The following is a 6,555-nucleotide window of genomic DNA, read 5'->3' on the forward strand; positions in this document are numbered from 1 at the left end:
TGACAGCTGTCATCAGAATTCCCTTTTGGATAAATCAAGCACACCCCAACTAAACTAATGACACATGCAAGTTCTCCGTCATACATTTGAATGTATGACAAGATCAGGTCAGTTTGGGGCAAATACCAACAAGAGGATTTTAAGGTATTTAATAAACATTTACATGCATATACATATTTCTACACTGTTTTTTACTAAATCCTTCAACTTGGCAGTCAGGAAAGCCTTCCAATAAATGCCCAAGCAAATGCAAACAGACATTATTTAAGCTCCAACGTCATTGTATTGTTGTGGTTTTTCTATATGGACCGGGTCACACCTATTTCAAAGAGGCCACTTTGTGTTTCAATTGTATTTGTTTAAATTCATACAAACTTTGTGGCTTCAACTCATAAAAAGGTTCTGTCACTTCAGCTGCTAAAGTGTCAGGGATATTTTTAGCTTTCATTGTCGTCAGAAAAAGCCTTTTAATGGATTGATGCTCATAATGATGATGAGTGATGCAGAAGCAAATCTGTTTCTGAAATGTCATAGTTTTTTTTTTCAATGCAGATATTTGAAAAAATGTGAAAACAATGCATCAGTAAAAATAGTAAAGTAATTGATGAGGAGGCGGAAAATTTATAGTTTCTTTACATTTGCTGTCATTAACGTTCCCCTTGGCACAGACCCGCACATTAGCACATTCCCTCAAACTCATTGTGAGTCAGGGGCAGACATGAACAGGCAAGAAGACAAAGGGACGGCGTTTTCAGGAGGAGCGCTTCTCGCAGCCACTAATGGAGGCATCTGCCACTGTCTGGACTGTCGTTCCCACCTCACTGCCCAACATTTACTGCAGCAGCCTCCCACACATCCAATGTTGGGAACGAGCAGTGGCAGACCTTTGTCAAGTGTTCCTTTCACAAAGCAGCCATTGTAGAAAGGAAGCAGGATCAGAATGATAATGTGGGGCAGTGTTTACTAACAGGCCAACAGGTCTCCTGCAGCTGTACAGCACAAAACCCAACCTGCAGCCTTTCTGAAAGCTGTAGCATCTTTGTTCAATGTGCTCCACTGTAGATGATTGAATACAGCACGCCATTCTCTTGGAGCTGAATTAAGCAGTCACGCTAATTATTATGATATTGTTAGAAAAACGGAGTTGATCCCAGACTGCTTGGTGGTTGAAGCTTCCCCCAGACTGTGGGGCTAATTACAGCCTGCATTGATGAGAACTGAACAGTTCCTGCTTTGGGGTTGCTTGTAGTGACTCTGCTCCTATTGGTCCACGTGAACAGAATTAACGCAATTTTTAGTGGCAATTTAGGCGTTCACTGAATTTTTCAACTGTTCTTTTTTTCTTTTGAATGACAGTAATTTTATAATCATCATTCAAAATGTATGACGTTAAAAAAAAACCTCTATGAAAGAGACTCTTTCAGAATCATAAAATCTCTGCACCTGCTAAAACTGTTTTCCACCCAAATGTGATTTTTTTTTTTTATTTCATACAAAAATGTGTCTGTATGTGTTTTTCTGTTTTCATTTTGAGTCAGAGTGAATGTGGAGCTGCAGGTCTCATCAGAAGTCTGCTGCTCCTTTAAGCAGGCCTTCCGCTCCGCTTCCACCTTCTGTGCAGGTGTGCTCACGTGCCTTCCTCTCCTAACCGCTTGCAGTCGCGCGCCCGCTTCCTGTATTGTACTCCACGGCCGATCGTTGTCTTGTGTTTTTTTTTTTAGTTAATTAAATGCCGCTTGTGCTGGATGTGAGCGAGAATGCTTTAATAAAGACGATCAGACGGGCCCTGTAGCTTCTAAAGGACAGTTTTCTGTAACAGCTGGTGAAGGTTTTTCTCTGACCCCACAGCCTGTTCAAGGACCAATTATCTGTTTGCAAACACAAATCGAAAGACTTCACAGATAAATGGAAAACAGGTAAAAAGTAACAAGTAAAAAAATAAAAGAACGAACGAAAAAAATCGTTTCATGATCAATTTGCAACAAACAATTCAATGGTTGTTTTCCTCGAATTGTGTATTTTTTACCTTTACCTATCTAATTTTACATCTAAAAACAGTCATTATTATTATTAATATTATTATTATTATTATAAAAATAATATAATCCTATAGGACTATGAACATTTTTAAAAAGTGTAAAAATTATTCGATTTTTTTGTTTAATTTGAAATTTTGTGAAGCTCTCGAAGTGAGTGTTTTTACATATTTTTTATGCTTCATTTTAACAAAAAGAAAATATAGAAAATGGTGAGTTGCATTAAACTAAAAGTCCAGGCTAATTGATAATCTAGTCAGAAAATGTTATAAATCTTCCAATATTATTCGTTTTTCTTTCCTTATATGAGACATCTGTTTTTAAGCCCCTTTTTAAACTTTTACTTCCTAAAAGAGATTTTCTGCCAGCAGAGATGTCAAGTAAGTGGCTTTCTAGCTTCCTCATAACAGATTTTGGTGATCAATAACTGATTTACAAAAAGTTGGATAATTTTTTGAAGAGCTTTTGAAATCAGATCACCACAGAAGTACTGGTGTGTGACTTTAAGTGGATTTATATTTATAGTGCTGATTTCAGTCTAATGGACCGCTACCAAAGTGTCTAAAGAAACAAACTGAGCACAATAAAAACAGTAACATCAACTACATCCTGTGAAGGTGACAGTAAACAAATAACTGAAACAATCTTGTCTTTGTTAAAGATTACAAGCAAAAGGCTTTGCAATGAGTGCTGATATAGCAGATGTATGTGGTGCAACATGTGGGTTATAATATTGTGATTAAGACTTTTAATAAAATAAATAAAAAAATAAAACTCCGTTAAATTTAGATGGTGAAATTGAAGAATCAAATTTCTAATATGAGTTAAGGAAATCTTGCCATATAAGAATGTTTGTGAGAAAGAAGAACAGCACAAGCTCAAGTTTATTAAATCAAATCTAATTTATTTTTTGTGGAATACAGGTGATGGCAGCAGGATATTATCAGAAAACAAATGAGTTTGATAGCTCCAACTTTAAAAAACGGAAATATCAACGGCCCTTTACAAAACTTGTGATCTGTTATTTTGTGAGAAAGATCTAAACATAATCTTCGGTGAACCTTTACACTGAAGTGGGAAAAAATAGTTTCATACAAGGAGGTCAAAGAGATGAAATATTTCAGTTAAATGAATTCAGGAAATGTTGGCAGTCACCTACCTGAACAGCAAAGTGCTCTTCTTTTTGTTCATTTTTATCTCCTGCATCTCCTCATCCATGATGAAAGCTGAGGTGTCAGAGGTCATTCCTACTTTCGGTTATCTAGCTTTATGATGGGTAAATCACACTCATACAGCTAGATAACCAAAGACAGGAACAGGCTCCACTGATTTTCTCCATGTAAAGCTATGGGGAAAGAAGACAGTTTTAACACATGTAACATGTTTGATGCACCTTTGTTTTTTAAAAACGAAATATTGTCAGCTTCATTGACATATTTTACTAAATCAACATGATTGCTGATGACTCAAAAGCACATTTGTTTTAGGTCTGGCTGCAAATACAATCTCAAAGTCAAAGCCATACATTTTTTTTTGTCAAACCTAAAAAAATATTAATAATATAATACTGTCATTGTAGTTTTCTGCAGAAGTTCATGCCTCCAAATGATGATGCTTTTTTCAGATGATCATGACCTGTCAGTCAGTTTACGGTTATTTATACATGTGCTAAATAAAAATGAAAACAGCTTATTTTGGATGATCTCGCGATGATGACCTGACGCCTTTCTTCATTCGGCGTGTTTGACGTTTGTCACTGGTTTAATTAGGGAACAGACGCGCTGACAGGGAAACTACATTTCTTATGGAAACGCTGACAAACGTCATTGAGCCAATGCTTGTTGAAATATATCAAACCTAAAGCAGAGCCTGTTGCAAAGAGTAATTTGTATTATAAACAAACGGGTATCCTGAAAAAATTGGTTTGTGTTTACTTTTGGTTTAATGCAGAACTGGCCTAATGGGTCCTTTGTCAAATAAGACACAAAAATATTCACTTTTCGGCACTTTCAAAGCTTAAAGCAAAGACTTTCTCCATTGCAAACTGAATATCAGTGCTTTTTTTCAGCAACCAATCATAAGAGAAACCATCTTAACGAGAGGATCCCCAACGCTGCAGGCCGAGGATGAAAAGCAGGTTGTGAAAACTAACCAAGACCAAATCCTCACTTCTGATCGTGATAGGTGCGTTCTTCCACCCATGAGATCATAGCATCCAGGCGTGAAGGCGCGGGTCTCTATGTGCGCCATCATGCGTCCTCCAGGTGTGCGCAAGTTTTGTGGCGAACAGGTGAGCGGCCGCGTGCATTCAGCTGATATTCCCGTACAGCGTTCGTGCAGCAGCAGCAGCAGCACATCGGTCTGAAGATGAAGCATGGCTGGTATGGATCGGGAGGTTCCAGGGTTTCTGACTTCCGTTGGGAGAGAAGATGCTCTGCGACGCACGCGATCTTATCCCCGCACCGCGTCCAAAAAACGCGCGCGCCAGAGCCCGCGGTCCTGAGGCTGCCGCGCGCGGACAGACCCCCCCCCCCCCCCCCCAAGTCATTTCTTCTCATCTCCTCGCTGCCTCCTTTTGCCCAACCATTGACTGTATAAGAGTCTCTTATACAGTCAATGAGCTCAACGCTTCCACCTCCCGTTGGTGACGTCACGCAGCCATCAAAACGCTGAGGACCAATAGGAAACAACCTGCTCTGTGCGTGTTTGGAAGAGGCCGATGGAAGTTAACCATTTCAAACAAACATTCTTGAAGTAACAAATACATCAGAAATCCAAGGAACAAGCAGACGATATTTAATTGTCTGAAAATCAATTCTAAATGTGCTGCTTTGTTGTTTTTGTTGTTTTTAATGATCAGACACTGGATTATCTTGGATTCTGCCCCCCACTCAGTAAACCCATCAGGAAAATGTCTGGTTTTGGCGCCACTCAGCGGTAGAAAGGTACAGAAATAAAACCTGGATGGTGTTTCTTCCTTTTTTATAATTTGTTTTTGATAAATGCATTTTTCGCGTCTTTGTTTTGCAAAAGAAAAAATGAATAAATAACAATAATAATTTTTCAACAATTTTGGAATTTTGATGGAGGTAATAGAATAATCCAGCGTCTAAAAATCCTTAATATTGGTTTTTGGAGAAAACTAAAGTAGGTGTAGTGAAAAAGTAGCTCTCAGATCTGTGACTGAGCAGGGCAGATTGGGTGTATTTTTGATGAGGGAAAACTGTAAATGAAATCAACAAAGCTGGCCTTTCAAGGCTCATCTTGAAAACGTCACCCTCGTGCTATCCTAGGCACCTTAACATTGGGAGTTGGGTCATCTAGACCCACTAGACAGTGCGCTGAACCTTTTTTCTTCAATGATTTGTAATCTTCACTGGTGTCCATGGATTACATGAAATCTTTCCACCTTTATCCACCTTTGTCATGGTAGGGAGAACACGTCAATGTAAGGGTGGGGTCATCTAAGACAGCACAAGGGTTAACCCTTGAAAATAAGATTATTTATTTGTTTTTTGCTTTTCATTAGTTGTTGAAAACATGGTCAGAAAGATTGATATTATTTAAAATACTATGACAGAAGACACATTTGCAGGGGTCAGACAAAAATCGCTGTTTGCTGTAAAAAATAAAGGTCTGATTGGAAGAATCTCATAACCTCATACTTTTTATGTTTAATGAGTGCAACGTTGATTTTTATGGTTTTGAATCAGAAAAAAATCCCCCCACTTTATTCATCCAAACTTTCAGCGACGGAGACTATTAGATGCGGAATAAACGTCCTTTGGTATTTAACTGCTTTAACAACTCAACAGACAATGCAGGAACCTTTTTCAAGTCGCTAAAGCTTTTAATCGGTTTATGTGTTAAAATGTAGTTTAAAAACCAAAAATGTAGTTGAAGAAATGGCTCATATAAAAATGTTCTTGTTCTCTTCTCCCATTCTATTTTTAATGTGATAAACCTCTGAATGACGGCAGTTACTGACATTTTTATCCATTTGTAATAGGTTTAGAATTTTGAAATAAAAGGGGCAGATCTATTGTTCTATAGCAACATCATACATCATTGCAGTAACAAGTTCAGCATTTAATTCACCAGTTTGAGCCATTAAGTACATTCATGAGGATTGTTATTTTTTTTTTGCAGAATTGCCAAATACCACCATGTCCATACATATTTGAAAAATGGAAACATTTTCATTTCAAAGAAATGGGTTTCAATGCACAAAACACATCTATATAAGCATCGTCTTGTCTAAATTCTTTTACAGCCATTTGTTAAATGGTAAATTTGAGGATAAATTCATGTAAAGCTGGTACGTGTTGAACACTACTGCCCCCTAGGGTCCAATCTAAGCATTTGGGGCTCTTTTGTCCCTTAAGTTGGACTTTTTTTCTGTTTTTGCAACATTTTCTCACGGAAATTGCTTCAAACTTTTAAAAGAGTTTACTCATAAAGAATCAAGTGGATTTAGTTTTGTAGCTTTTTAGTCTAAAAAAATACAAAAATACCAAAC

The 6,555-nt window shown here is 37.6% G+C and overlaps 1 non-coding gene across 1 annotated transcript; it reads right to left on the reverse strand.

Annotated features, from left to right (window-relative positions):
- Window positions 1-3,263: 3,263 nt before the first annotated feature.
- Window positions 3,264-3,365, reverse strand: mir9a-2 (microRNA 9a-2). Its single transcript, NR_107085.1, has one exon. It is a non-coding gene; the product is annotated as a microRNA 9a-2 (primary transcript).
- Window positions 3,366-6,555: the final 3,190 nt, after the last annotated feature.

This window comes from Oryzias latipes, chromosome 3 (assembly GCF_002234675.1).
Source record: "Oryzias latipes chromosome 3, ASM223467v1".
Taxonomy (NCBI): Eukaryota; Metazoa; Chordata; class Actinopteri; order Beloniformes; family Adrianichthyidae; genus Oryzias; species Oryzias latipes.